This window comes from Paramisgurnus dabryanus, chromosome 19 (assembly GCF_030506205.2).
Source record: "Paramisgurnus dabryanus chromosome 19, PD_genome_1.1, whole genome shotgun sequence".
In the NCBI taxonomy this organism is placed as follows: Eukaryota; Metazoa; Chordata; class Actinopteri; order Cypriniformes; family Cobitidae; genus Paramisgurnus; species Paramisgurnus dabryanus.
Window position 1 is genome coordinate 20,144,823 of NC_133355.1, and position 11,777 is coordinate 20,156,599.

Genomic DNA, 11,777 nt, shown 5'->3' on the forward strand with positions numbered 1-11,777 from the left:
AGGGAACCGAGGTTACGATAGTAACCGAGACGTTTTTCATTATCTGTCCCCTTTAAGTCATTTTAGCGATTTGCTCTTTTCTACATAAAATCATCCTACAGTACTGTACATAATATAAACCTTGATATATTTAATATTTATAAAGTATAAGGTCACGTCAATGAGTGAAATCAAACCTTGATGCTCCTAATCTCATATAATTTGATTATATGAGACTATAGCCTGGATTTTACAGACAGGGTCACGCACATGTATGGCTCTCCAATTTTCTTATTTGCTCCAATTTTTCTCAAGCCTCAAAGTATTCACATACCCGGGTCTCTTGTTTGAATGAACACCTTTCTCTGCATGGCCGATGCAGAATGATTTCCTCAGATTGTCTCTCGGCCCTCTATGGACAGGAAAGAGGAAATGGAGGTTGGCAGTATGGTGTTAAAGCACGGCTTGGACAATGACTCATTGACACTTGGCAAGGCTTTGACTTTGTGTTTTCCTCTCTGTATTTGTATTCTCACAGACAGGCGGTTGATTTGGCGCAGAGAGATGATGACTGATAAGAGCTGGTCAGAGAGTGATCGTAAAGTATTCTCCCACCACAAACTGACCTGCAGGTTTGTTCAACCCTGAAATGTACACTAGTCTCACATGTCCTCACGTTGCTCATATTAAATAGGTCTAATGAGGCGTGAGATAAAATCCCACACTCTCACTTCTTGTTTTCAATATAATTTAAAAACCAAATGGCATTTTAAGAACCAATACCACAGGAATACAAGAACAATTGGCATGATTACTTTATTTTCTCTTTCAAACTGATAGTCATAAGTAGTCTTTATTGGTTTAATGATGCGTTGAAATATTTGGATAGATATGTCTGTTTTGCTAAAGCCAGTCTTTTAGCAATAGTTCACACAGGAATGAAAACCTTGCCACCATTTACCCTCATTACATTTTAGAAGCGTATTTGTTATTTCTACTGTAAAACACAAAAAGAGAACAAAAACGTGTATATTTACATTGATGCATTTGCCAGATGCTTTCATTTGATCCAGTGCGTTACAATGGATACACATTATCAGTATGTGTGTTTCCTGGGATCAAACCCACAACCTCTTGCGCTGCTAACGCAATGCTCTTCCAATTGAACTATTGTACAGAAACATAGTAACACAGTCAACCTGATCTCACAAAGTTCCGTGGGATAGTCACATAATTTTTTGCTCATTTTTCCGTGGCATTCTCACGGATTTCCGCATTTTTCCGTGGCCCTGCTACGGACTGTCTTTATCCGTGGCATTCTCACGGACTGGTTACTCAACTGCTTTTTCCTATTTTCAAACCATTGCCGCTTCGGTTTAGGGTTGGATTTGATGTTTGCGTTAGTATGTCACTTTAACTATTGGTTTATACTATTTTTTCTGATGTATTCTTTTATATTTTTTAAACTTTAAACAATTGTCGCCTGGCGTTGGGGTTAGAGTTGGGTTTGGGTAGGGATGTCATTTTATGTAAATCTAACCCTAAACTGAAGCAAAAATGGTAAGAAAATAGGACAAAACAGTTGAGTAACCAATCCGTGAGAATGCCACGGAAAAAGACAGTCCGTAGCAGGGCCACGGAAAAATGCGGAGATCCGTGAGAATGCCACGGAAAAATGAGCAAAAAATTCCGTGACTATCCCACGGAAATTTGTGAGATAACACAGTTGTTGTTTAAAGGGGTCATGGCATGAAAATCAGACTTTTTCCATGTTCAAGTGCTTTAATTGGGTCCCCAGTGCTTCTATCAAAAACGTGAAAAAGATCAACCCAGTAACTTTGTTTTGGTAAACCATTCTCTGCAAGCATGTGAAAAATAGGTAGTTTAGATTTCCTCTGTTTTGTGACGTAGATAGCAAGTCTTATTACAATAATAGCGCCCCTTAATCTGCACTATACAATCATGGCGAGAGAGAAAATAATTAACAGCACAATTGAGTTTCAATTTTTAACAAACCACCATCATTTTATCAGCTTATTTGCATTTTAAAGGACACACCCAACACAGCACATTTTTACTCGCACCTACAAAGTGGCTATAATAAATAATCTATGTGGTACTTTGAGATAGAACTTCACATACGCACTCTAGGGACACCAAAGACTTATTTTACGTCTTTAAAAAAATCTCATATTATGACCCCTTTAATTACAGCGCATGGTGACCACAGTTGTCATAGTCCAAATAAGCAATTAAAGCACCTTAAAAGTAGTTCCTTATAAAAGGTCAATTACAGGAGGAAAGCAAGAGTGGTGTACTGTAAATACTTCAAATAATCTTTCCTAATTTTGGTACATAAACGTACCTTTGAAGGACCAGTATATAAGGTACCAATGTGTAGTTTTGAGGTACCAATATGCACCTTTTAGGTACAAATGTTTACTTTTCGAAAAGGTACCACTCCAGGGACAACTTTATTACCTTCTTGTACCTTTTTTGAAGAGTGTACACTTGAGTTGAGTCCCACTGGTTTACATTAAAACTGAGACACAGAGATTTAAACAGAAAAATATCTTCTAAAGATGAAAACACACTGGATACTGTTTACTGCTGATACTTGGAAAAATGACTTTTGTAGAGTCTAAAATTGTCATTCTGTTATGCATGTGAGTATGTATGTGTGTTTATATTTCTGGATCATGGTATAAAACTTTAGATTACAACCTGCATGTTTTTTTATGAAGTCGCTCCACAATCGTTATCAACAATGCATAGTTTATGTGTGAGGTCATTTTTGCATACAGGTGAAGCCGTGTAGTCATATATGCAAGTATTGTTCCCTTAAATCAATAAATCTGCCTTCTCTTTATACATGTTGACTTTATTAGGTTAAAGCACAAAGGCGTGTACTGTTGAGAGCTGGACTCAATATTCTGGATGTGGACCGGCACAAAGACATGTATTGAGAAAACAAATGAGCCTTTTAGCGATTATTAGTTAGATGGATAGCTGTGTACAAGAGAGGGATGTGTGTCGTCCATACAGAATAAATCTTGGTGGGATTCTTTTCATCAGTGATCAGTGTGACCTTGCCTTTGAAAACACAGCTAAATTCCTTTTTTTTTTTTTTTTTGATGATATAACAATGTTATAACCATGATGATTTGTGTAAAAAAAATGCAACCATAAGATCATAGGCCATCAAAGATTAAAATGTAAAATAAACAATCAAACTTCGATGCCCTTAATCTCATAAATATATTATAAGACTTTAGTCTGGATTTTACAGACAGGGTCAGGATCTATGAAATTGCCGTACACTGGACTTTTCGCACAGACTGAGTTCTGAAGTATTCAAAATATGTGTTTGACTTTTTTTGCGTGTTTATATGAACAATGATGGTGTCTCTTTATATCATCAATAATCTGTTATCTCCAGTGATGGTTATTACATACCAAAACATCTTTTCCCACATGCTGCATAATATTTGTAAATGTTGAAGTATTGTGAGTGACCCAAGCAGTTTAGTTTGATTCATTTTTTGATATGTGAATTTCATCCCATCATAAGAGAATGGTCGGAAGAGGGTGGGAAGGGTTACATGCACTATTGCTGAAACACTATAATTGATGGGGTTTGATTTCCACTGTAATTAGCATTCCTTTGGATATTTGGATATCTTATATCCATGTTGCATTCCAAAAATGGCTGGCTGACTTACAGGTTCTGTAAACTGCCCATGGATTTAACTGACTGTCCATTACTCACTGACAAATACATATACTGTATATGAAGAGTTTGGTTCCAAAACACAATAAATCCATTTTGACTAATTGTGTTTTCTATACCAAGAAAGTGAAAACCACTATTTTCTGTTAAAAACTTTCACATAGCATCTTTAGGTTATAATAACATTAAAATTTCAAATACATAAATTGATTTTGAAAGATTTATTATAAAAACTGATTATTTTTCCACAAAGTGCAAGAGAAATCCATGACAGGTTTTTTTTAAAAAATTGCTATCTATTGAATCAATATATAATTTGTGCATTCATCTTTTCCATGTTATATTAATTTAGTTCATATATATCACTAGTGGTATACACTGATTAAAAATAAAAACATTAATGGCATTACTCAAAACACTTACTTTGTTATATTAAAAACACTGTCATTGCTGCTGTTATACTTGGGATGTCATTGGTGAACTTTGTTGACAGCGTTCAGCTGTAAAATGTTTTGGACTTGACTTTGAGTAAATTAATGGAACATTTTTCATAAGATCCCCTGGGATCAATGTGTTAGTATAACAAAAGCTTGATGCTGTCGTGTGAGAACAAGCAACAGCCGGCAGGTTTAACAATGCCATCAAAAGTATTATTTTGTTTGTTTGTTGATCACGAAGTACAAAGTAGATGAGGAAAACTAGGATTCTGTGTGTATTTAAAGTGCCGCCATTATTGTTTACAATGCGTTGAATGGTGCGCTGTGATTTGTTAAACAGATTTATTGCATTCTGCAGAGAATGAGGACTGCCGTTTATCGCGTTTTGTGAAAAAAGGGAGAAAAGATGACAAAATAACATGGCTCGGCTGATATCGGATTTTGCGATTTTTAATACTGAACTGATACAATACTGATTTTGGTGGCAACTAATTTTTTTTACAAATGCCGTTTATCACGTTTTGGAACCAAACTCTTTAAATAGATGGATTTCAGTCATGTGACCTTTTACGTCATGCCGCCATCTTGAGTACCTACTGAGTACCAGTAGGCTACTGACAAGCATTGGCTACCTTGCTACGATTAACGGATTTCTTATCTTTTACTGTCTATGATTCTTACGGATAGAGTAAAGGGCTACGAAAGACAACATGTCGCATCTCGACTGTCATGAAAATAAACGCTACTTTAAAAAAATATATCTTGGTTAGGGTGTGATGCCTTCTCGGTCCCTGATGCGTTCTTCCAGCCGCTGTCCACTGCTACCGAACTACCACTATTTTACAACATAAGAAGGCGCGACACAACATGAAACTTTGCTCGAAGTATCAACATTGTTTCTGTACACAGAGTTTATTAAAAAGAAAGGTTTTGAACAACTGACTTTGGCTGTTATGGTGTCCGCTCGTCATCTCTGCCAGACGTAAATAATCGATTTCCAAATGCGAATGAATGAATCTCATATGAGGCTCCTTTTTCAACTAGAAGGTCAATATTGTTTTTCACTTGCGACAACACAAAGAATTATCCGTGCATTTTTATGGAACTATGCTTTAGGAGATATCCATCTTTACTCTCCTCCCTCCTTACGTCGCAATTGGAGATCGATACATTCTGACTGGGAAGAAGGCGGCGAGTGGACGCCAAATCATCCAAAGTCAGTTGTTCAAAACCTTCTTTTTAGTTAACTCTGTGTTCACAAACAATGTTCTCAATGCTCGAGTTCACGTGTAGAGACACAGGCGATACTTCGAGCAAAATATTATGTTGTGTTCAGCCTTCTTAGTGTTGTTAAAATAGCGATTTTGATGCTCACAGCAAATTGAAGGCATAGCTTCTAGTTCTTTTGCGACCACTTCAGGTACTCAAAATGGCGGAAGACAAGTGAGTGACGTCAGCTGATATTCATACAGATGTTTAATACTGATCAAATGTGACCCTGTCTGTGAAATCCAGTCTAAAGTCTCATAATATAAATATGAGTTTAGGAGCATCAGAAAATGAGTTAATTTTATCAGTGAACTATCAATGCCCTATACCAGGGATGGGCAACTTCGGTCCTGGAGGGCCGGTGTCCTGCAGAGTTTAGCTCCAACTTGCCCCAAAGTTTCTAGTATGCTTAGTAAGACCTTGATTGGCTGCTTCAGGTTTGTTTAATTATGGTTGGAGCTCAACTCTTTAGGACACCGACACCTACAGGACCGAAGTTGCCCATCCCTGCCCTATACTGTGGTGGCTGCTTTGCATCACACAGCTCATTCTCAATGTAAACGTGTTACAATAGAAATTTGGCTTTCTTGCTTTCTTGTTTTATTCATCTGCCAGAAAAACTGAGAATCTCATATAATAACAATAATAATTTCTGGATTGTGTAACTCTTTGAACTTTGTGCTTTTATTAAAGTCTAGGATGTACATCATCTGAGTTTGCATATTTTCCAACTTTCCATCCCAAATTCACCAAGAATTTTTATATGGGAGAGAAAAGACTGCAATTTAGTTGCATGGTGTTTAATAATAATCTATATGAAACATATTTTCTTTATTCGTCCGAGGACAAGCCAACATTCCCTTTTCCTTCAGGCCTAGCCGAATATTTACATGCCTTTCTTTATTCTTTTCCCAGAGGCAGCTAGATAAATATTTAGCATGTGCCAGGTCCAAACTTATGTCCCATCAAAAGCTTTTTTCGAGAATGTTCACAGGTGCTGTTCCAAGTTCACAGCTTAGGAAATGTTTTGTTTTGTGAGGTTGATCGATAGGACAGGAAGTACAATAGACGGGAGCCATGGGCAGGGAATCATTCTGAATTTGGCCATCAGAAACCCACGTTTGCCGTTTCAGGACTAAACTATCACGTTTGATCACTTCAATGAGTAGATATGAGAAAATATTTCACAATACATTCAGAACAAGAAACCAGAATAGCAGGTAACTGAGCCAGAAGTCTCATAACACATTATTAGCTCTTTTTTATGTTATAAATCATAAATGTGGTGATACAAAGTTTGGATTAGCAGTGTTGTGTTATACTGCATTGTGGAACATTAGAAGTCTTTTGTGAACTTTGATGCTGCACTCGATTCTCCGGTGCATTCGTTGAGCCAAGTAAAGCATCCTCCATCAGATATGTGTTTCACCACACGTGTCATTCACGCAACATGTGGTGTAGAGAAAATCTATCCCCTGATATCACATCAAATGTAAAAGTTTCTTTAACGGGCCTCTATGCAAGCGATGAAGCTAAGCGCAACATTATTAAGATGTTCAAAAAAACATCCACCTTGAATTTTTTTTAAGAGGTTTAAATCTGTCCAAATATTATGCTTCCTCGACTATACCGTAATACGTTTTCTCTTTTTGACAAAAACACCCCTCTCTCTGGATTTTAAATGATTTGAAACTATTGCAAAAATGTGCCTGTCTTTTTCCTTTTAAGGACTTGTGAGACATCATCCCCTTCTGTATTTTTTATTCTCTACTATCGCAATGGACCGAGGCGTGTATGTGGATTTCTTTACAAGCGTGAAAGTTAAATAAATCAGGTTGGGATGCACCATCTGTTAGGAGTGCCGATGAGAAGCTTGCAATAGTTGGCATTGTTAAGAGTGGAGACACCCAGAGTCTATACGCACAGTAAAATAACTTTCCAGATTCCCAACCTGGCACATTTCCTTTAACAAACACCTTTTCTCTATACTTCTCCTCTTGATTCCCAGATAATCTCATTACATCTCATGCATTTGTAGGTTCATGCACTGTAAAAAAAATCCAAAAGTAATAAAGTAACAAAGTTTTTTTAGTAGTACATTTTTTCTTTTGTGTTTACTGAAGACTAAACATCAATATGTTGATAACAAAGACTGTTTTGTTGACTGTACTTACTGTACCCTACTAAAAAAAACAGCATGGGAATTATGCTTGTTTAGCTGGTGATCACCAGCATACCAAAACACAACATATGCTGGTCTTGCTGGTATGACCAGTATGGTATACTGGTGCCAGTGCTGGTTTGGTGTTGGTTTAGCTGGTCCTGATGCTGGTTTGGTGCTGGTTTAGCTGGTGTTGATGCTGGTTTGGTGCTGGTTTAGTTGGTGTTCACTAGCAAACCAGCACCAAAACACAACATAAGCTGGTCTTGCTTGTATGCTGTTTTTTCCAGCAGGGTAAGTGTTTCTCCGAACCATTTACATTAAACAACATTTTGAAAGTTTTCAGCATGCATTGCAGCATGTGGTTAATGATATTTAAAAAGTGTTTTGACTTTATTTATGCTATTGTTGTTGTCACTGTTAGTTGTTGTATGTAGTGTTCTTGTTTAATTCAAGTCAATTTAATTTATATAGAGCTTTTCCCAATTGGTAATTGTTTTAAAGCAGCTTTACATTAATAGAAGCAGGGAAAACACAGAAAAATCGACAGACAACATAAGTAGCAAAATACAGTGGTTATGAATACACTTTACAAGTGAGCGTGCAACATATGGAAGAGGGTGCTAAGTTAAGCCAATGTCGGTTGACTCCCCGGGGTTGAAAAACCCCCTAGGGAAAAAAGCATCCTGACTTTTTTTAGCCAGGAGGGAAAAACCCTAGGAAATATATATATGTGAACGGATAAGGAGATTAAACGGGTTCCGCCGGTGGTCATTTTTCAGGCATCGGCTGGGCATTACGTTGAAGGACAGCCTGTAGATCAGTGGTGTGTTGACCTTCACGGCAGCCGGAACTGGTGTCTGTTTGTCTCAATGTTCTCGGCATCGATGACAAGACAGGGAGAGAGAAACAAAATTCTATTAGCGTAGGGGCCGTTCACATGGAATGCAAATGTCTCACAGTGTTGTGGTTTAATATCTGCTAGGTTCCAGACAGGCTAGCTATTGCGGCATTAGTATATTACCCAGACGAGTTATGTGAATGCTTTGTTCTGTACAAGCTAACTATTGCGAGATAAGTACATTTACTAGACAAATTATTTGAATTAAAGAGAAAAGTCTTAAGTTTAGACTTAAAGTGATTGACTGTTTAAGTCACATTGAAATTAAAAACTAGATTTTTTTTTACAAGCGAGCGTGCAACATGTAGAAGAGGGTGCTAAGTTAAGCCAATGTCAGCTGACTCCCCGGGGTTGAAAAACCCCCTAGGAGAAAAACCACTTGACTTTTTTTACAAATCACTTATCGGTGAGCTTTAATATTTTGAAAAATTCATGTGCCTTCATAATCTTTAATGTTTAAAATTGTCTGCAAATTGTTTCACATATGTAACACGTGACCTTTCGAAGTGCTTACGCAATTACGTGAGGTCGTGCTGGCACATCACATTGCTAGTGCAAGACGAGAAGTTGTGGTTTAAAAGTGCTTTAAAGTGGTTTAATTTTTTTTTCTTGTAAAACGTTTTGCTACATAAGACCCGTATGCCTTGGTGGGATCGTTTAGAGCCCTTTGAAGCTGCATTGAAACTGCAATTTTAAACTGCATTGAAACTGTGAACTGTTGGGATCCAATAAAGTCTATTCAATTGAGAAAAATCCTGGAATGTTTTCCTCCAAAAACTTAATTTCTTCTCGACTGAACAAAGAAAGACAACAACATTTTGGATGACAAAGGGGTGAGTAAATTATCTTGATTTTTTTAAAGAGAGTGGAGTAATCCTTTAACAAAAGTCGTTATTAAAAAACGATCATTTACAATCAATGGAAGTATCTTTTTTAAAATAAATCTGTAGAGTAGTCTTTACCAGTTCCCATAATAAATCACAATATATTTTCGTCATATTGTGGTGTGTGACCTTTCTATGAGATGTAAATAACTACATTTAAACTGATAGCACGTGAAGTAACATGAACTGCGGTCAACACGTTTTAAAAACAAGGAGCTTAACTTTATTGTTTGCATGTTTTTACAGATGTTACTGATGTTTAAAGAGGCTACAGAGCAATAAAAGGATCCTCATACTTGTTACCTCAAAAACAAACCCGAGTTCATTGTTGAAGAAAAGGTCGTCCAGAGTTCAGACATTTACCTCCCCTTGTAGAATTGTTGAAAGTAAATGACGGATATTATTTATATTGACAACATGTGTGTGTCAGCTGCTTTATTGTGTCCGTGTGATTATTGCATGTTTTCAAATAGTCGATGAAACTTTCATCAGCACCGCTCCAGTGTTTTGACACAATTGCAAACAACGTTACAAACCGTCTGGCTTTACATCATTCTGACAAGCATGATGATGTTTTATAATTAGGTGTTATACTCTGTTTATTTTAGCGTTAATATTCACTTTGAGGACCCTGAAAACTTCCTGCAATTTTCTTTGTTGTTTCAGATTTCTACAGACAGATTTTTCTCTGCTGTAACTGGACTGAACATCAACTCATGTTTCATCTTTAGTTTAGATTTGAACCTCTGAACTGATTTTACAGATTAATTCACAAAAACTGCTTGATGTATAATTTCTTTTTCTTTTCTGTAGCCTTTTTCTGTGCTTAAAACTTACACAACCAGAATCCGACCTGACTTGACCCGATCATTTGGCTGCAACACAAACTTCTCAAACTTACTCTGTTCACCTTTATAAGGTCCATATGTGTTATAAAATTGGCATAGATTTCTTCCATGGTGTAAAACACTCATCCAGGGCCATACCACATTTAAGCTTTGGGTTTGAAACCAAACCGTTACGTGTAAATTAAAGTGCCAAATGTCATTCAACATTGCGTTTGATCAGTTTAATTGTTTTCTCACAAACGTCTGTTGTTCGAGTGCCATCGGTGTCTATTAAAGGGAAAACAGTGGCTCACACAGGCACATCCGCATATATTTGGGATGATTTAGTTTTTAGCTTTCTCATGACTCAAGAGACCTCATCTAAGCGTTCTTCCTTTCAGAAGACTTTCAGAGCAACATAGCTATCTAGAATAATTTATTCCTCATGACCCTTTGTCACATTTGATTTGTAGCATGACTTGAGTAAGAACCTGCACAGTAAATCTGTCTGAGGTGCTTTTGGTTTAGAAATGTTACAGTTTTTCTCGCTTGGTACATTTCTTGAATCATCCTCAACATTTGCAAAACAATAAGTGCATTTCTCAAAACAATTTGTACAAATAACGGTAACACTTTATTTCGATAGTCCACATTAGACATTTTACTAATTATAAGTAACTTTGCAAATACTTATCAACTACCAATCTTTAGAGAATTAGTAAACTGTCTGCTTAATATCTACTAACACTTTATTGCGATGATATCTAAACAGACATTCAACTGTCTATAAGTATCTTTGCAGGTGCATGTCAACTTATTCCACTAACCCAAACCTCTTCCCTAACCCTAACCCTTACAGTCTACTAATACTCTAATGACAGTTAGTTGACGTATAGTTGCAAATTATTGAAAGTTAGTTGACATGCTTTGCAAAGTTATTTATAGTTAGTAGAATGTCTAAAGTGGACTATCAAAATAAAGTGTAACCCAAATAACAAAACACCTGTAAAAGGCAGTCTCTTGCTCAAAATCTTTAGTTCATCTCTCAAAAGTAAATATACACTCACCTAAAGGATCATTAGGAACACCATACTAATACTGTGTTGGACCCCCTTTCGCCTTCAGAACTGCCTTAATTCTACTTGGCATTGATTCAACAAGGTGCTGAAAGCATTCTTTAGAAATGTTGGCCAATTTGATAGGAGAGCATCTTCCAGTTAATGGAGATTTGTGGGATGCACAATTTGCACATCCAGGGCACAAAGCTCCCGTTCCACCACATCCCAAAGATTCTCTATTGGGGGCCATTGTAGTACAGTGAAGTCATTGTCATGTTCAAGAAACCAATTTGAAATGATTCGAGCTTTGTGACATGGTGCATTATCCTGCTGGAAGTAGCCATCAGAGGATGGGTACATGGTGGTCATAAAGGGATGGACATGGTCAGAAACAATGCTTAGGTATGCCGTGGCATTTAAACGATTCCCAATTAGCACTAAGGGGCCTGAAGTGTGCCAAGAAAACATCCCCCACACCATTACACCACCACCAGCAGCCTGCACAGTGGTAACAAGGCATGATGGATCCAT